Here is a 21,776-nt window from a genome sequence, read left to right as displayed (position 1 = left end):
CGGCTGGATTGAAATAGATTACAATAACCTAATCAGTTGAGTGGAAATGACCAAATTAGGTTGCACCACAATCCATAGTGAGAGAGTAGCCACATGGATTGAAATTACAATGTTCAGGTCCCACCTGGAAAATGCGGGAATTGGAAAATGCCACTTTTTACATGCTCGTGTTTTGCACATCTCTCTCTCTCTCTCTCTCTCTCTCTCTCTCTCTCTCTCACAAATTTGGTTAGCATGTTGATGTAGGACGTGGCACAAATACATTCCTAGCATGGTTTGACCAAAAGAAGGTGCATTGTAAATTGGCTATAACTTTTGATCCGGGTATCGTTACAGGACGCATAACCTATCAATCTTTAGTGTAACAGGCCATCCAAGGCGAACTGACCCACAAAGTGGGTAGCGTCTGTCCATTTCATAGAAAAAGTGCACTTTCAACTCAAAAACGAAATTTTAAGGAAAAAATATTATTTTTAGTAATTCCGATTTTTTAATATTTTCTTATTTTTAGAGTTTTAGATTTTCTTCTTTTTTAGAAATAACTTGTGATCATGCTAGGACTCTTTTAGCAAAACTTTATTTGGAATTTTTATTTTTAGAAAAGAAGATTTGGAAGAGTTTTACTAGAATTAAGATTTTTATTAGAGTTAGAATTTTACTATTTTTGGTAAATACGAATTTTGGTTTAGCTTTTTTTTCTTTATTAATGGTGTAATAGAGACAGCTACACATTAGACAATTATCGATCAATTAATTTTCGAATTTTTTAGAAATTATTTTCTATTTTCTTCCCTTGTGGATTCGAGAAAACTCTGTGAGGAGTCCAGAGAAACTCCGTGGATTCGGAGTGATTATCCTTGAGAAAGACGGTGCTCAACCTCATCATGTCCATCCCAGCGTCAAATGGTATCAGATCGAGGCTTTTCTTCGGGATAATGGCATCTAACAAAGGTGCGAGCAACAATCACATGGATGGTGCTCCAGGGAATTATCATTTAACAGCAACGACTTTCAAAGCAACAAAGCGAGAGAATCGGCAAGTCATGCAAGGGCCGCATGCTGTCATCAATCTCATGACGAAGGCCCTAAGGCAGCTCCGTGTTCATGACGGTGATCTGCCCCCAGTAGGTGCGGGAACTCGTAATCGCACTGATCGCAAGACAGTGCCAGCATTGAACCATAGGATCACTCCTGAAAATGTAGGATCCAGCAACATGATTCCACAACATCCCGGATGAAGCATTGATCGGATAAATCGAACGGATCGAGAATTCAAGATGAAAGTCGGTCTTCCTAGTTTCAACGGCCAACTCCACTTCAACGACTTCCTCGATTGGGTGCTTGAAGTAGAACGTTTCTTCGATTACATGGACATCGTGGAAGAGAAGAAAGTTAAACTTGTGGTTTACAAGTTGAAGGGCGGAGCTTTTGTTTGATGGGAACAACTTTAACTCAAACGGACGAGACAGATGAAGACACCAATCCGCACGTGGTCGCGAATGAAGCAGTTGTTACGCATGCAATTCCTGCATCGAGATTACTATCAAGTATTATTCCGACAAAACCAAAATTGTTGGCATGATAGCTGATCAGTAAGGGGTTATGGAGAGAAATCTCATTATTCAGCGAGAAAAGACCTCAGACTTCATTAGTGGCGGACATGTGGCCCCTATGGGAACAGAGAACCAACCCAAGACTTCTAAAGTGAATGAACTGTCTCTCATAACCGAACAGGATTTTATTAAACAATCTAAGAAGACAAGAGATATAGATGCATTAGTTGAAAAGGAAAAATATATGGATCCTGTGAATATCCAAGAGGATTTGAAACCATTGTTATACGAGTTCAATGCGATTATGCTCGATGAACTCCCTAAGGAAGTACATCCGATACGAGATGTACAAAACCATATTGATCTTGTCTCAGGAGCAAGTCTACCTAATTGCCCACATTATCAAAAAGAATGCGAGAGCTTGCAGGCACAAATGAAGGAATTGATCCATACTAGTCAAGTCAAGGAGAGCATGATTACATGTATTGTGTCAGCTTAAAAGCCTAATGCAAAGTACAAGGAAAAGGTTGATAAATATCGGCGCAAGAAATTATTTGAGTATTATGAGTGAAGTCCCTTGAATAACTCGAGGACGAGTTTTTTCCAAGTGGAGGGTTCTGATGTAGGACGTAGCACAGATACATTCCTAGCATGGTTTGACCAAAAGAAGGTGAATCGTAAATTGGCCATAACTTTTGATCCAGGTATCGTTACGGAACGCACAACCTATCAATCTTTACTGTAACGGGCCATCCGAGATGAACTGACCCATAAAGTGGGTGCGACTGTCTGTTTCGTCAGAAAATGCGCGCTTTTAGCTCAAAAACAAAATTTTAAATTAAAATTACTATTTTTAATAATTCCAATTTTTTAATATTTTCTTATTTTTAAGTTTTAAATTTTCTTCTTTTTTAGAAATAATTTGTAATTATGTTAAGACTCTTCTACCAAAGTTTATTTGGAATTTTTATTTTTAGAAATTAGGATTTGGAAGAGTTTTACTAGAATTAGGATTTTTATTAGAGTTAAAATTTTACTATTTTTAGTAATTACGAATTTTGTTTTAGCCTTTTTTTTTCTTTATTAATGGTGTAATAGAGACATACACATTAGACAACTAACAATCAATTAATTTTCAAATTTCTTAGAAATTGTTTTCTATTTTCTCCCCTCGTGGATTCGAAGAAACTCCGTGAGGAGTTCAAAGAAACTCCATGGATTCGGAGTAGTTATCCTTGAGGAAGATGGTGCTCGACCACATCATGTCCATCCTTGCATCACATGCCTTCTACTCAAAGGTGAAATGATCCTCCATTGCTTAAAAGGCAAATATTGGGAACTCCTACATCTTAGCGTTGTACAACCTTCCATATTAATTAGATCTAGCCATTTTGGCATTTCACCATAATTTGTGATTTTTTCATAAATCCCTTCATTGTAGTTTACTAGGCCTTTCTACCAGAAAGGATCTTGTCCGAGTTGAAGATTAAGGCAATATTAGAAAAAATAGAGATCAAGCATGAACTTGCTTCACTCCACTCAAACTGGTACGCTTGCGAGTACCTTGGTTTTGACATCGTACAACCTTGGAAGTAAGCTAAATGGTCGTTGATTCACTGCCCATGAATAAATATTGAAATGGGAGAGGTTTCAAGAAGAGTACCAAATGCATGCAATGAATGCAGAGGTCATTACTACATACAATTTGGTGCTAGTTTGTGACTATTGGACCATGATGTTACCTTTTTTTTTAATGATAATGGATAAATTTTATTCAAAGCACCTTGACAGAGTACAAGCCACGCAAGAAAACAATAATGGTCTAATTACAATCCAAAATAGAATGCGCAACCAAGGCATCTACATTACAAGAACTAGTTGCCCATTTTATAACATCCCTCTTAATTTTCCAAATAGATTCCTCCCAAGGGCCTCCCTTGTTGCAAAAACATCTAGAGTTTTTGCTCCCCCCAAATGTTCCAAAGAACCACTAGCAAGGATAGATGCCAAAGAAGCTAAGTCTTCTTAGGAAGCAGAGCATTATGCCACATCTTGAGCAACAAATCTACTAACGAGGGCATCACTCAATTTGAATAGCAAGACTTGAGCAGTTGAGACCACACTTGATGAGCATATCTACAATGAATGAATAAATGATCAATTGACTCCACGTCTCTCATGCACATAAGGTAAACATTCGGAAGGATCATAGGCCTCTTCTGAAGATTATCGACGGTGAGAATACACTTTCGACAAACTAACCGGGCAAAAGATGCGACCTTAGGGGGAGCCCCATAAAACCAAAAGGCATGCAAATACTCACCCTTGCTCGAATTCCCTGAAGTCCGAATCTTCTAATAGAGGGACTTAATAGAGAACACACCCGAGGGAGGTTCACTCCATAGTAATAGGTCTAGGGAGCTTGGAGAAGGATCAATATTGTGAAGACGCATCGTTAGCCTTGCGAAGCCCTCCACCTCGTCATTATATAAAGACCTACGACACAAGGGGCACCCCACTCCACCTCCCTCCGTGACAGAGAAGCAATTGGCTATTGATACATCCCTCGAGGATGATAGGCTCACTAAAGATGGAAAATTCAGCTCCAATGGGCCATTGCCACACCAATGATCTACCCAAAACCAAATCTAACTATTGATCCCAAGGGCAAAGGAAAAGTTGGATTTGACCAATGGGACCATTGATATAACAGCTTTCCAAATTCCTGATGCTCGATATAATGAAGATCTTCTAGTTTGCCATCCCCCATCTTCCATCTTGTACTTAGATGTGATTACTTGCCTCCATAAGCTCCCTTCTTCGGATATGAACCTCCAATGCTACTTTCGTGTTGATGTATCATAAATTGGATCGATAAACCCTAACATTCTTTTTCATGAGTTCAATACTGTCATTAAAGTCATTTTATGTTTTTCGTTCCCACTACCAACTAGTTCAATATTGTATTTAGAAGCGAGACTAGAGTTGATTCTCGGTGGCAATAGGAGTGAATAGTCTATTTTAGGAATTTTTTACTTTCTAATCCCAAATGCCAAAAGAAGCAACAAAAAGAAAACGAACTGCAATATCAGCAAAATGCTCATTGGCTGCATCAATGTATGAACTAAAACCAACAAAAATGGCCTAGACAAAAGAAACACATAAATAAAATAAAATAAAAAATTTTAGGAATTTCCAAACTCATCTTTAACACAAATCAAATTAAAAAAATGCCGCTGAAGAAAAACCATGATTAAACCCTAACCTTAAAAGCATCATACAAAAGGAAAAACAGAAAACCAAAGTTTAGAGACTGGCAGAGAAAAAAAAAAACCCTACAGATCTACTCAATACCCTAGAAAAAAAAAACAACTAGAGACGTAGACTCACCCAAGATGGTGGGACCTTTACCGTGGGACCCACCTCGATGTATGTATTTCGCATCCACACCATCCATATGTTTTTTCATATTATTTTAGGTAACTATCCCAAAAATAAAATAACTCCAATTATCAGGTGGATCATACCATGGGAAAAGTGGTGATTGACCATTAATGGACCACAAAAGTTCTGAATCAAGCTGATATTTGTTTTGTACCTTCATCTAGGCTTTTGTTACCTTATCAACCGATTGGATGGAAAATAAACATTAAGGAAACATTATGGTGCCCTACGAAGTTTTTAATGGTATGGCGTTCAATCACTATGGTTTCCTATGGTAGGGTCCGCTTGATAATTGGATCTGCTTCATTTTTTTGGGATGATGCCCTAAAATGATCTGCAAAAGCAGACGGACCGCATGAATACATAAAACATACATAAAGGTGGGTGCCATGGTTAGGGTTGCACCATCGTCGGGGTCTCACCTAATCTGCTCCCACAGCAGTGCCAATGACCCTTCCAGTTTCACTTAGTTGATGGAAAAGATCTGCGAGCCCAATCATGATATGTGCGTTTTATCCACAACGTCAATCGAATTTGCCAACTCATTTTAGGGCATTAGCACAAAAAATAAGCATATCCAAATCTCAAGTGGACCATACTATGGGAAACAATGGCGGCTGAACGCCAACCATTAAAAACTTTATACGGCCGACTGTAATGTTTAGTTGCCATCCAACTTGTTGATTGGGTCACACAGACCTGTATAAAGGGAAAACATAAATATCAGCTTGATCCAAACTTTGTGGCCCCAAAGAAGTTGTTAATGGTGGGCATTCAATCACTATTGTGTCCTATGGTGTGGTCCACCTGAGATGTGGATCTGCCTCATTTTGGGGCTCATGCCCTACAATGAGCTGGAAAAATGGATGAACTGCATGGATAAAACAGTTATATCATGATGGGCCCACAAAGCTTTTCCAGCACTAACCTGCACTACCTAGTACCAAGGTGCCACTGAAGAATCCAATTGTGACAAAACAGGTAGCGGATTAGTTGCAGCACCAGCCTCACAGCCAAGACGGTGCCGCCTTTACCGTGGGGCCCACCTTGATGTTATTCTATATCCACATCGTCCATCTATTTTTTCAGATCATTTTAGGGCATGATCCCAAACATGAAACAAATCCAAATCTCAAGTGGACCATATAATAGGAAATAGTGGTGGCTGGTCATTAAAAACTTATTGTGGGCCATAAAGTTTTGGATCATAGTGATTTTTTTTATCTTCATCCGTGATAGTGTGACATTATCAACAGTTTAGATGGAAAATAAATGTTATGGAAACAATAAAATGGACCCTATGAAGTTTTTAATGGTGGGCGTTTAATCGCCACTGTTTCTTATAGTATGGTCCATTTGAGATTGAGATTTGGGTCTGCTTCATTTTTTGGTTTGTGCAGTGCTGAAATGATCTGGAAAAATGGATGGACGGGGCCTGGTGAGAAAACATAGGAAAGGAAATGTCCTTTCTTATGGGTCTTGGTGTGAAAATAAAAGGACAATTTTGAGGAAAAATTAGCTGTGTGGGAAATTGAGTTTCCCTTCCTTTTCCATGATTTTGGTATTTACAAACAACGGAAATATGATTTCTCGAGAAATCAGGTTTCTTGTCCCACAATTTCACTGAATCCAAACAGGCCCTTAACTTCAAATGTCTGGAGAAGAAAACGAAAATTCACTCATCTGTGCAGCAAATATTCAGAGAAAATAGAAATAAATAAATACCCGTCAGAAAGAAAAAAAAAAAAAAATCCGCTAAAAACCGGTAAAAACGGAAGAAATTCGATCGAGAAACGGAGATGAAAAAAGAATAGCGGATTATTCAAAGATCGGACGCGTCCAACGTTAAAATCTACAATTCTACAGATCTACAGAAAAAGTCAAAAAGAGGGATGAAAAAACCGGAGAAATGACGGATGACGGGGTACAACCGCTCTTCTGCAGAAGGAAAACCGCGAATGGAGACCTAAACCGGCATGTATACCTGAAAACTGCTTCGGGAAACCGCTTTTCCACTCCCCCTTTTCCTCAGAAGTCGTACAGTACAAGGCAAGTATTTTCAGAAAAACCGCTTTCGAAGCTGTGAGAAAAACCTCTCACGGTCCTCTTCACAGTATTAAAAAGGGTGGATTTGGGTAAAAGCCAATACCGTTTTCTCTCTCTATCTCTAGACGTGGCTCGGTCGACAGCGGACGCGGATTGCGTACTGACACCGTCGGGAGGCAGATGTCTATTACAAGTGCTCCGTGGCCCACCGTGATGTACGTGTCCTATCTACGCCATCCATCCACTTTTCAAAATCATTATAAGAGCAGGGGCCAAAAAATTATCGTAATACAAATCTCTGATTGGTCCATCTCGTAAGAAAATAGTGGTGATTGGATGCCCGCCATTAAAAACTTATTAAGGCTGTAATGTTTATCTTTCATCCAAAATTGTTAATCATGTCACGCACACATAAATGAAAAGCAAATATAATTATTAGCTTAATTCAAAAAAATTGATCTGCCTTAATTTTAGACTCATTCTAACAAATAGTCTGAAGAAATAGATGAATGGCGCGGATACAGGACATATGCATCATAGTAAGGCCCGCAGTGCACTGTCAACCTTGCTGTCAGTAGGTAATTTGCGCCGTCCCTTGAGCTGCCATACAACGACGAGGCATCTTACCGTGGTGGCTTGCAATAGCGAGTGCGTGCTGACCAAGCAGGTAAATGACGGATGTGGATTTGCTACTAACCTAGCATATTTGGCTAATGAAGTTGTTTATTCCCATCATCGTCAATTCCAACTAAAATTAATCAAAGCAAGTTGCCAGTGATGTGAATTAATTTGCATGGTAAATTTAGAAATATTTGAAGATATACAAGGAGGATTATATAATAATACAATTTGTTGAAAAAATTTAAAGAATAAAAATATTTCTATAAAATATAGAAACCGAAAAATGAAGATAATCTGAACTAAAGACAGGTTGAAGCACGTCTGGGACACTGTCGTTAAAACGTTATTTAACCCTACTCAAGTGAATTGAGTATGCTGATAGGTTACAAGCAAATCACTTTTAGGATACGACGAGCCTGATGTGGGTCTGCGTTCAGCAAATACGAAAGTCCACCAACTGGAACTCTGTCGCACTCAGTCTGACAGAAATACAATAAAAGAGAAAAAATCCTAAAAAGAAAATGAGAGAAGAAGATGTATGTAAATGAAACAAATTCTTTCTGTTCTTCAGTTATTGGTTCAATTGAACCGTTTTAGACCACACCGTTGGTCTGTTCTTCAAGCAAAGGTTCAAACCTTGCTGTCCTGCTAGAATCACTAGAGTATAGGAGATGAGTGGCTGGCTGTCTTAGTTCGGATGGGTCTACTGGAGTAGGTTAAGAGATGGTTTGGAAACCCATCCGGGCCTTATTTATATAGGTTGTGGTGGCTAGGGGTTATGGTTCAGGGAAATAAATCTCATGGCTGTTTTCTAGCTGTTGGAAAAAACTAACCGTTTTATGACTGTTGTGCATGGGCCATTAAGCTGTTGCATGTTAAATGTTGTGAGACAGCAGCTGGCCGTTTTCTAGCTGTTAGGCTAGCCATGCAGCAGTTACAGCTGGACCATGCACTAATGACACAGCTGTTAGAAATCTGCTGCAACAGCTCTTTTTTAGCTCTCTATATATACTGGAGGACCTCTCTCTCAGTCCTCTAGTCTCTCTTCCAACCAGCCACTCACCTTAGCCATCTAGTCGCACCACGACTCGCACAAGTCTCATCCGGTTCGCGAAGGGAGCAACCATCTGCGACATGATATGCACGTGTGCCACTAACGCCTCCACAGCCACACTGCCTCACATACCCACACCCTCGCACCGAACCCGTGACCTAGACCGAGACCGAGCCCGGGCCCGAGTGCAAGCGCGCGCGGGTGTTCTAGTGCTATGCACTGGAACACGCAAGTCCCATAGTCCATGGACTATGTGGGCAAATAATAAGGTACTCAACACTTTTCATTTAAACCACAAAATGTTCTCCTCTTTTTTCAATGTGGGACTATTTCCAAAACCCAACAAAAGATGTTTTTCAAACACTTTTTATATATTATATATATTATTTTTATTTTAAAATATTTTTATAAAATCAATATTTTACAACAATCCCCCACTGATTTTTATAAAATTATTTTCTCGATAAAACATTTTTCCCAGAATAATCAGCTTATATGCATAAAGAAAGATATCTTTCGATTTTAATCTTTCCTTAGTGTAAGTATCTCAAAATTCTATCGAAATGACTGGTAGCCGTAACGTTGAACCAGTTAGTCCTAGATAACAGAGTCGGAGAAACCACACACATATTCGCTATGTGTTTGTTAGAGTTTCCACAATCTTGCTCAGCACAATTAATGGTCATGTGCTTATCCTAATTCATGAACGATCCTGAGAGAAAACTCCTAACTCTCATGAAAGACGGCACCATCTCTACGTTCATATAAGTGAAATCATTCTAATGTCTTCGTTACTATAAGACACTTGTCCTTTAGACTGGATTTCATTAAGAGTTCTAAGACTCAACCATCTTTCGTAACGCTCAGCACTTATCTATTATGGATGAGGTTTTCTAATTTAGTATTAAAAACTTTCCACATATCAGTGACTTGTTCTTACCCATTAAACTCAAAATTAGAGATTTTCTAACTTCAGATTGAGTTACCATCACTAGTGGAACTTTGGTTGAAGAGTTTCAACCTCATCCCTCTAGATGTAGCTTTTACTATCTCTCTCGGTAGAGATTTAGTAAAAGAGTTTGCTAGGTTATTGCTTGATTTCACATAGGAAATAACAATGATTCCATATCGAATCAATTGTCTGACATAATCATGTCGAAGACTGATATGCCTAGACTTATTATTATATGTACTGCTATAGGCTCTAATTAATGTGGCTTCACTATCACAATGTAGTGACACAGCCGATATAAGCTTTACACTGAAAGGAATTTCTAATAAAAGATTCATTAGCCACTCAGCCTCTTTGCCTGTTGCAGCTAAGGCTATGAATTCAGACTCCATAGTCGAGTGTATTATGCAAGTCTGTTTCTTGGATACGCAAGGTACAACTGCACCTCCTAGGGTGAATACCCACCCTGCAGTAGACTTGTTGTCCCATGCACTCGATATCCAGCTCGCATTGGTATATCATTCCAATACGATAGTAAATTCTGAATAAAATAGTCATAAGTCTTTGGTTGCTTTTTAAGTAACCAAGGACTTTACTGATTGCATTCTAGTGTTCAGTACTGGGGTTACTAGTAAACTTACTGAGTTTACTCACAGTATTGCATAGCGTACATAAAACTCCCTATAGCACTCGCATATTCCGATTGTGCAACTGTTCTTTCGGTATTTTCTTTTAGCTTGATACTCGGATCAAATAGAGTTTTTACTTCTTTTATATTTAGATGGTTAAACTTGTTTAGCATCTTCTCAATATAATGAAATTAACATAAAGCATAACCCTCACAATGTTTTTTAACTCTGATACCTATGATGGTATCAACTTGTCCAAGATCCTTCATTTTGAATACAGAAGATAGAAATCTCTTTGTTTCAGTCACACCTTCCATTTTATTATTTATTATTAACATGTCATCAACATACAGACAAATAATAACAATACAACTACCATCTACTTTAGAATATATGCATTTGTCAGCTACATTATGCATGAAATCATGAGATAGTATTTTAAAATCAAACTTCTTATGCCATTGTTTTGGTGCTTGTTTTAATCCATATAGAGATTTGACTAATGTACATACTTTGTTTTCATTTCCTAGTAGAACGAATCTTTTAGGTTGTTCCATGTATACCTCCTCATTGAGGTCACCATTCAGGAATGCAGTCTTTACATCTATTTGGTGGATGTGAAGATGATGTATGGAAGCTAGCGCAAATAATATCCTAATAGATGTTATCCTAGCCACAGGAGAGTATGTGTCAAAATAATCTATCCATTCTTTTTGTTTAAAACCCTTAGCTACTAGTCAAACTTTAAAGGTTTGGATAGTCCCATCAATGTGATATTTTTTCCTAAATACCCACTTACAACCTATAGGTCTAGAACCTGGAGGTAAGTTTACTAGTTCCCATATTTGATTTGACATTATGGATTCTATTTCATCATTTATAGCTTCTTTTCAGAAAACTGAGTCTCCAGAAGATACAGCCTCTTTATATGTTTTAGGATCATCTTCTATAATCATAACTATAGGTATTTTTCTTATAACATTTTTTTTATCTCTTTCTACAAGATGGAAAATGATACGTTGTGAGTCTATGTAGTCATCTCCTAAACTTTTCTCTATTATTGTTCTTTGACTCCTACGAAGTTCAACAGGAGTTTCCACTATCTGTGGAGTTGTGCTACCTGGTTCTCTATTTGGAGTTTGGATTTCATTATTCTTTGACTCAAAGGATAGTGAGTTTTCAAGGAACTTAACGTTTCTTGATTCTATTATTGTATTAGACTCTACATCTAGAAGTTTATAAGCTTTACTATTTTATGCATACCCTACAAAGGCGTACTTAATAGCTTTATGTCCTAACTTAGTTCTTTTTGGATTAGGAGTTCTGCAGTATGCAAGACACCCCCACACTTTTGGATATCCTAGGTTAGGTTTTCTACCTTTCTATGTTTCATATGGAGATATTTTATATTTTTTAAACGGAATTCTTTTTAGTATATGACACACTTCAAACAATGCCTCGACCCATAGATTTATTGGCAACTTTGCTCTTATCAGCATTGAGTTGACAAATTCCACTAATGTTTTATTCTTCTTTTCAGCAATTTCATTTTGTTGAGGTATGTATGGCGCAGTACATTGATGTATTAGTCCATATTCTTCACAAAAGTTATCGAATTCATTGGAGAAGTATTCTCCTCCTCTATCGTTACGGAGAATTTTTATCTTCTTATTTAGTTGATTCTCTACTTCTGCTTTAAATATTTTAAGCATGTTCAATGCTTTATCTTTGCTTTTTAACAGATAAACATACATATATCTAGAGCAATCATCTATAAAGGTTATGAAGTACCGTTTACCTCTACGAGTAAGAATGTCGTTTAACTCACAGATGTCATCATGCACAAGATCTAATACTTGAGACGATCTTTCAATACTTGGAAAAGGTTTCTTCGTCATTTTGGATCGTATGTACACTTCACATTTATCGGTTTCATTATCTATGTATGAGATTAAACTATTCTTAGCCATGAACTTCAAGGTACTATACCCTATATGGCTGGCCTATCATGCCACAGTCCAGCGAATTCAACCATATATGCAGAAGTGCTACTTTCATTCAGAGAAAACTTAATCATCCCATTATAAGCATATCCCTTTTCGACAAAATTTTCATTCTTGGACAGAATCAGTTTACCTGATTCGTACACCACCCTTATGCCTGGTTTACCCAGAAGATCCCCAGAAACTAAGTTTCGCCACATGTCTGGGATGTGCAGTACATTAGTTAGAATCACTTTCTTCCTAGATGTGATATCAGTTCGACAGTTCCTTTGCCGACGACCTTCGATCAGACTTCATTACCCATTTGGACTTCTTGACCATTGGTCAATTCCTTATAGGTTTTGAACGCCGATTGGTCGTAGCATACATATACTGTACCGGCAGTATTATACCACCAACCTGGAACTTTGCCTTGGATAGTATTCACGTAGTGATCATAGCTACAGTATCGCCTTCTTCTACTGACTTGTCTTTTTTTTTTTATTTGCGATATCGGCATACTCGAGCATAGTGCCCAGTTTTTCCACAGATATGGCATGGACCTTTGAACTTTCCGTTCTTCTTTTGGACGTTTTTCTTGAATTTCCCTTTATTGTGTTTCAAGGAATCGTCCTTCTCGGGATTCTTGTTACTAGTGTTCTCTACTGCATGTACCTTGGACGAGGAATTCCCGTTATCATTCTTTCTGTCGCGGTTATGGGATTCTTCCTCAATTCTGAGGTGTTTCTGGATTTATTCTAGTGTATAGTCCTCAGTTTTATGCAGCAATTTCTTTCTATAGTCTTTCCACGTCGGTGGCAATTTAACGATTATAGCCCCGACTTGGAATGATTCAGGAAGATCAATTTTGATAGCTTTGATTTTGTTTACTATTAGCTGCAGTTCTTGGATTTGGGGCAGCATCAGTTTGTTATCTACTATGTTAAAGTCAAAATACCTGGTGATGAGAAATTTGTTGGTATCTTTTTCTTCAGCCTTGTATTTATACTCCAGAGCGGCCCAGATCTCCTTTGTTGATAACGTCTGTTGGTACAGATCATATAGGCGGTCAGAGAGCGCGTTCAGTATGTGTCCTCGAAACAAGAGTTCGTCTTCGGCTTGTTTGGTGCGGGCAGCCACCTGTTCAGGTGTGTCTTTGTCGGATGCTTCAGATAATGCTTGCAAATCTGGATCAAATATGTAATAGATCTTTAATGCTGTCAGAAGAAATTTCAGTTTGTCTTGTCATCTCATAAAATTGGTTCCATGGAACCGATCAAAATGTATCAAGTCTTGATTCATCAACTTGGTGAATAAAACACTGCCGGCTTCCATCAAATAATGCTTTAAGATTGTTGGAAAAATTTATAGAATAAAAATATTTCTGTAAAATATGGAAACCGAAAAATGAAGATGATCTGAACTAAGGACAGGCTGAAGCACGTCTGGGACGCTGTCCTTAAAGCGTTATTTGCCCCTACTTAAGTGAATTGAGTATGCTGATAGGTTACAGGCAAACCACTTCTAGGATACGACAAGCCTGATGTGGGTCTGCGTTTAGCAAACACAAAGGCCCACTAAATGGAACTCTGTTACACTCAGTTTGGCATAAATACAATAAAGGAGAAAAAATCTCAAAAGGAAAAAGCGAGAAGAAGATGTATATAAATGAGACCACTGCACTGGTCTATTCTTCTTGTTCTTCAGCTATTGGTTCAATTGAACCGTTCTAGACCACACCGCTAGTCTGTTCTTCAAGCAAAGGTTCAAACCTTGCTGTCTTGCTAGAATCACTAGAGTATATGAGAGGAGTGGCTGGTTGTCTTAGTTCGTATGGGTCTGCTGGAGTAGGTTGAAAGATAGTTTAGAAACCCATCCAGGCCTTGTTTATATAAGCTGTGGTAGCTAGGGGTTATGGTCCAAGGAAATAAATCCCATGACTATTTATAGCTATTGGAGAAAACCAGCCGTTTTATGGCTGTTTTATGACTGTTGTGCATGGGCCATTTAGCTGTTGCATGTTAACTGTTGTGAGACAGCAGCTAACTGTTTTCTAGCTGTTGGGCTAGCCATACAGCAGTTACAGCTGAACCCTGCACTAATGACACAACTATTACAGATCTACTGCAACATCTCTTTTTCAACTCTCTATATATACTGGAGGACCTCTCTTAGTCCTTTAGTCTCTCTTCCAACCAGCCACTCACCTTAGCCATCTAGTTGCACCGCGACTTGCACACGTCTCGCTTCGGTTCGCGAATGGAGCGACCCTCTACGACACGATGCGCACGTGTGAAGTGCAAAGTACGCCACTAGCCCTCTACAGCCACACTGCCTCACATGGACACGCCCTCGTACCGAGACCGAGACCGAGCCCGAGCACGAGCGCGCGCACTCGCACTGGAACACGCAAGTCCCATGGTCCATGGATTATGTGGGCAAATAATAAGGTACTCCACACTTTTCATTTAAACCATAAAATTTTCTCCTCTTTTTCCAATGTGGGACTATTCTTAAAACCCACAAAAAGATGTTTTTCACACACTTTTTATATATATTATATATATTATTTTTATTTTAAAATATTTTTATAAAATCAATATTTTATAACACAATTAGAGTACATCGACCAATGTTACACTATCCACTAAGTAGCCAATTGAATAACGATCTTGTAGAAGTAGTTACCAAGACAGATGGTAGGGATTAGAAGCAAAAAAGATTATAGCAAATGTGAAAAGTATCCAGATAGCTGAAATAAAGCTATATATAATAAAGAAATTCAGTAAAAAGATTTGTCTCATATCAACTCGATTAAACCCAATATATCTATCAATTATCATTTTTGTTGATGTAGAAATCTGATTAATCCTCGCTGAGCTCGTGAACATGCACGAATAACAAAGAAAGAAGACCCTGCCTCATGCCGAGGACTCTCTGATGCCAAAGTCAGGGATCTGGGTCTAGTTGAGTGCCAAGGGTTTAGGGCTAGAGATTGTGCATACCTCTCACCTTTGGGGATGTTCTCATTTATAGGTGGGGAGTGGTGGTGGCATAGAGGGCGTCCATCCCTGTTTTCGCGGGGACAGAATCCTAGTAGGATTCTAAGTTTACACGCGATGGATCCATCTAAATCTTTGGCTAGGATATCAAGGAGAATCGTGTCGGATCTGGTTCCTGTTATCTTCAGCGCGAACGCGAGCCGACCGGATATTGGTTAGGTCAGGCTTGAGGTGACCTAAGGTGTTCTGGCCTAGTTCTCTTGAGGTCGCGTTATTATTGGGGGTGGCGAGCCAGGTCGACTCGAGGTGGGTGATCTCTTTCAGATGGTCCTCTGGCCTGTTGAGATCGAGCTTAGCGTATTTGCTGAGGTCGGGCTCGGCATATTTGCTAAGGTTGGGCTCGGCTTAACGTTGGAGGGTCGAGCTCAACCTGATGCTGAGAGGTCTAGCTTTCTTCCTAGTTAGCTGAGAGGCAAGTGTTAGACCGCTGGGTCGCTCCTGTTGTTGTTAGAATACTTGACCTGGCCTGTTGACGGTAGGTCGATATATTTTCCCTATAATAGTAAGCCCCCCTACATACCAGTTCATGTAGTGGAATGGATAAGTAACATGAGTTTTGGCTAGGTCAGACCAACATCAGGTCGAGCTAGGACTTGGATCAAGGTCTCTGCATAATAAGTCGGGAGGTCGAGGAAGGTAGATCACCCATGTGCCGCTGTCACGCCCCAAACTCGGAAACCGAGCTCACAAAATTCCCGATCACCGAATCCAGTGCCGACAGCCTTCGTAGTACCCCATTCTCGGCTTTCAACGTCCATACTCCAGATTCCGATCCTGGGATCTTACAAGGAAAATTTTTTTAACGTACATTTGTTTCATAACAAGCATAACCATAAGTTTACCCAAATCACAAAGGCAACATCATCATCACATATCCACTAATATAAACATTTGAATACAATGCTGAAAGGGAAATACATATGTATCGAAAATCAAAGCTCCAGAAGTCTGCTACATACTCAAACCTCAACGCTGCTGCAACCTAATGCCACATGCACACATCTATCGTGCATAAGCTTATATAAAGCTTTGAGGGTGATGTAAGTGTGTGAGCAGGGTATGCGTGCTTAGAATGTAATATCAGAGTAAACAGAAATACTGGTAAGTCCACGAACCATACAATATCAGAGTAAGCAGAGATACTGACAAGTTCATAAAAAATATCATCAACCTTATCCAGGATATGCGATGAAAAGACATAGCAAGCCAATGTCATATACTGAGAAAGTAGTGTAGATCGGATATGTAATGCGGAAACATAATGAACCAAATATTAGATATCAAGGATGCAATATAATATGCAATTCGGAAGAGCTACGAATACCATCAGCCTCATCTAAGTCATATAAATGTAGAAGCACAACAACCCAAAATGCCATATGTGGAGGATGTAATGCAATATGCAATATGTGGTGCGAATGAAATGACCAAGCTGTAGTGTGAAGTCAGGATGATAGTACATGGTATCGCAGGCTATCGGGCCTATCATAAAGGACTTCTATCCAAACTAGTCTCATACCTAAATTTAGATAGATAAACTCAATGTGGTAAGCTCCTGATCTCAGGTTAGTTGCGCGCCCAAGCCGAAATCCTGGCCATTGCGAAAGTATACATAACAATTAGTTGCGCACCACCAGCCTGAGTGGATAGTGAATGAATGAATGAATATAATGCTGAGTATGTAACTTCTGCTCCACAAATCAGTACTGTACATCTTTGAGATAATCATCGGGGTCTAGTACACTCTACGCCACCTGCCGCCCCATCAATAGCACAATTGGGTAAGTGGAAGAGACCTCATTATCCGCCTACCAATATCGGGCTCGACAATAGCGGACTCATTCCTCAAGCTGGTCAGACTCAGCTTAGCATTGCCTACTCCCTCAGGCGAGTAAGGCCACACCCCCTCCCAATCGACCACGACACAGTGGGAGACGCGGCCTATTGGTATACGACCCTCATGCGCTCTTATATATCCACTCGGTTTAGACTTCGGGGCGTCCTCTAGTACCAAGAGGGTTTATGGATTTTTACCCAGAACCATCTATGGCGGCCCGATGCTAGTAACAGATTTTCGGTATCCCACCTGGCCATCCACGGTATGCATGTGGAGACTACAACCCTAATGTCGCTAAGGCGTTCAGTAATCACAACACACAATGCAAGATACACGAGTCATACAATTCAGTCATGCATCAATCCTGCGCATACCGAGCGCTCATGCGAGATAATCTCCACCTATCATGGAGTCTCATAATAACCTACCCAATGGCATGTGTAATGGTCAACCACATCTCATAATAAATAAGCAGATGATGTGAATGGTCATGTATCATGATGCATTGATGCTATACTGTCATATACTCATAATCGGTATCGACAATCGACACCGATAATCGGCCTCGATAATTAGAATTGGCCTCGACAATCGGAATTAGCCTCGATAATCGGAATTGGTCTTGACAATCGGAATCGACCTCGATAATCGGCCTCAACAATCAGAATCGGAATTAACCTCAACAATTGGCCTCGACAATCGGAATCGGCCTTGACAATTGGAATCGAAATCGGCCTCGACAATTGGAATCGACTTCGACAATTAGAATCGACCTCAATAATCAAAATCGGTCTCGACAATTGGAATCGGCCTCGATAATCGGCCTCAACAATCGGCCTCGATAATCGGAATCAGCCTCGATAATCGGCCTCGACATTTGGAATCGACCTCAACAACCGAAATCAGAATCGGCCTCAACAATCGGCCTCGATAATTGGAATCAGCCTCGACAATCAAAATCGGAATTGGCCTCAATAATTAGTCTCGATAATCGAAATCGGCCTCGACAATCAGAATCGGAATCGGCCTTAACAATCGGAATCAGAATTAGCCTCAACAATCGGCCTCGACAATCGGAATTGGCCTCGACAATCAGAATCGTATTCGGCCTAATAAAGGGCCTAAGGGAAGGTCACAATGTGGACATTTAACCATCATCGCTCATCAATGTAGACATTTTACTAACATTGCTCCTAAGGAGTGGCCCTTATAGGGCCAAACATGTAGTGGGCCCATGGCCTCACATAAAGGACTAATGTACATCGCAATGGGCCTTACCAAATGGGCCAAAAATACATCATAATGGGCCTCATCATATGGGCCAGAAATATATCACAATGGCCCACAACATATGAGCCGAAAATACATCTCAATGGGCCATACCAAATGGGCCGGAAATACATCATGGCCACATCATAGGGGCCGGAAATATATCACAATGGACCACAACATATGGGCCGAAAATACATCTTAATGGGCCTTACCACTTGGGCCTCAAATACGTCACAATGGGCCTTACACAAGGGTCTTATATACATCAAGTGGGCCGCATCAACGGGTCACTCCATTGGGCCTCAAATACATTAAGTGGGCCGTATTAACGAGCCACACTAATGGGCCTCATACACATCAAGTGGGCTGCATCAATGGGCTGCACTAATGGTCCCCATATACATCAAGTGGGTTGCATCAATGGGCCGCACTAACGGGCCTCATACACATCAAGTGGGCTGCATCAATGGGTCTCATTTCATCACATCGGGCCTCACCATCTGGGCCTTAAATACATAACAAGTGGGCCTCATTATATGTGCCACACATACTCCACATCGGGCCTCATTCAAGGGCTGAAAATACATCAAGATAGGGTCCACGTAGGTGTGGACCGCACACATCATGTGGGTTTCCACCTGTCCACAGATGGACGGTGGAAGAACAGATGCATCAAGGCAGGTCCCACATTTTCTGGACGTCAGTCCAATAACGTCCAAATAGATGGACAGTGGGAGTATAACATATATACAACGGTGGGTCCCACGTGGTGGCCCACCAGCTAGATGAATCCAGCTGATATTAGTGTTTTCTCTTCGTCCGGATGGACGGCGTTGACGAAACACATGCAACACGGTGGATCCCCACCATCCACGTACTGGACGGTGGGATGTAATAAATACATAAGTGGGTCCCACCTAGTGGGACGTTGTGGATAAAGCATTGCCATCAGGTGGGTCCCACGTAGGTGGGCCATCCCACCTCTTTATATTAATATAATATTATTAGTATTATATATAAATATATATATATATATATATATATATATATATATATATATATATATATATATCAATGTATATTTGACTTTAGTAGGGACGACTAGGGATAAAACCCATGCATCATGGTGGAATCCCACATCGGGCCCATCTTATATATATATATATATATATATATATATATATATATATATATATATATATATATATATATATATATATAAACATGCTAGCATTGGTCTAGATGCAAGGCATATTCATCACGTGTGGGTTTCCACATGAATGAACGATTTAGATACAAAACACGCCTCATAATCGAGCCCCACAGATCTTGTTAACGTGGATGGAGCAGTTGTTCACCTGCTAGACTGCTGGCCCAGCGTCTAGCAGATGGACAGCCTAAGTATAACATATATCACGGTCAGCCTCACAGATTTTGCTGGCGGACGGTGGAGATGTAAGGAACATGCATCAGGTGGGTCCCATTGTGGGCAACAAGGTGGCTGCCACTAATGGACGGTGTGGATCTAATCCGTTCATCAAGGTGGGCCGTAAAAAAGAAAAGAGAGAGAGAGAGAGCGGTGATGATGGGAGGAGATCCGCCACTATGAGCTCCTCTATGATACAATGCATACATCAAGATGGGTCCCACCACAAGTGGGCCCTCAACTCATCAAATCCAAGCAAAACATATAAATTTAATCCTAAAAAAGCACCCACCTTTAATCTCCTCTTCCTTCTTCCGCTTATAGCCTCTTGAGCTTCAAGGGAACGAATTCAACGGTCGAGATAATCTTTGGATGGTAAAGATGGGAGGTAAGAAGGTGGGCCACACTAGCTTCTTTGGGGAGCTTGGACGTTGCTCACATGGAGTTGCTTGAAAAATGGAGAGAAAGAATGAGAGAGAGATGATGGGAGAGAGGTATGGTGAGTGATGGATGTACCTTGTTGTAAGAGAAAGTTGACTTTGGGGAGGGTGGTTGTACTTGGGGATGGGTGTGAGTGATGGTAGTGATGTGTACTTAATTGATGGGATTGATGGGATTGATGTGATGTTCTCTTCGATTTTGTAAATGTGCGGCATTTTTCTCGAACTGAACGTGGTCTCACATCTCCTGGCCCGGGTATCGCCTCGGCACTCGAGATGCAGCGTCGGAACCGCAGCGACGCCACGGTCGCAAGGGTACAAATTTGAAATCGAGCCGACTCTGATATACGGGACACGAACTCAGGATTGCGCGCAAACGCCGATAACAGATCGCGGGTCACCAGAATTCAACCGGGAAGACCGCGGAGGCCTACGGAACGGTACGGGCTAAGAAACGGGTCTTACAGCTGTTATGAGTGATGGGAAGTCGGTGAACATTGAGCTCGAGGTGGGAGTCTTGTGATGGTAGTGTGACGGCGACTCTAGATCTGCGGGTACCTGGTACATGCCAGTTGTCCTTAGAATGGGCTCGAGGCAACCGTACGCCACGTGTGCTGCAAAGGGAGCGCTAGCATGAGACACTATGACTTTGTGTGCTCGGGCACTGATGGGGCATCATCAATGCGCCGAGCATGATGTGTTTAAAGGGAGGAGAGGGCGCGTAGAGCCCTCCACTCCTCCCCATTTTCCTCTACCTACTTCTGGAGTAGGCGATTGACAGTAAGTTGAAAATCCCTCTATTTTTCTTCTTTCCGGCGGCTTTTCCCTTTTTCAGCTGGTTTTCTTCCCTTTCTGACGATTTTTTCCCTTTATAGCGTAGTCTTTTCTTTTCGTCCTTTAGCTCAGCCAAGATGTCAGATTGGTCCATGGTTATGTCTGTGTCAGGGGCTTTCCAAAATGAATTCAATTATTCCCCTGAGGATGATCGCGCAAATATCCCAACCCTCCTTTCGAACGTGGGGGAGGAAGAGGTGGGATTCCAAGGCCTGAGCGATGAAGGGGCTCGATCGGGGTCAGGGGGCCTTGCTGTTGCAGCCAAGGAGGTTGGTACTTTCGGCTCTACCATAACGGAGACCGATCTCCTCAGGGTAAGGGGGATTACCAAATCCCTGAGTCTTTGAGTATCCGGGCTCCAGAGCTGGGGGAGGTCCTTAGTCAGCCTCGCGTGGGCGAGCTATCTATTTATGTCGTGACCCTTCAATGCGGCCTCTGCCTGCCTCTGTATCCGACGATACAGAGATTTCTTCTAGCGGTGAGATTGGCCCCGGGCCAACTAATCCCAAATGCTTGGAGGGCTTTGGTCAGGACGTGTGTCCTCTAGCAGTAGCTCGGCTTCCCTGAGCTGTCCATGGCTGAATTTTTATATTTGTATAAAGTCAAATCCAACCACGCCAATTT

General features: G+C 40.7%; 1 protein-coding gene across 3 annotated transcripts in view; it reads right to left on the bottom strand.

The window, feature by feature from the left end:
- Positions 1–7,138, bottom strand: part of LOC131216859 (vacuolar protein sorting-associated protein 26A-like) — a 76,218-nt gene extending 69,080 nt beyond the window's left edge. For 2 of the 3 annotated variants that reach the window (XM_058211450.1, XM_058211449.1), the window contains exon 1: positions 6,982–7,138. The gene's annotated coding sequence lies outside the window, so the exon portion shown is untranslated. The remainder of the gene's footprint in view (positions 1–6,981) is intronic. The other variant, XM_058211451.1, reaches the window with a different exon arrangement.
- Positions 7,139–21,776: the final 14,638 nt, after the last annotated feature.

Source organism: Magnolia sinica, chromosome 10 (assembly GCF_029962835.1).
Source record: "Magnolia sinica isolate HGM2019 chromosome 10, MsV1, whole genome shotgun sequence".
Taxonomy (NCBI): domain Eukaryota; kingdom Viridiplantae; phylum Streptophyta; class Magnoliopsida; order Magnoliales; family Magnoliaceae; genus Magnolia; species Magnolia sinica.
This window is presented reverse-complemented; position numbering and strand designations above follow the sequence as displayed.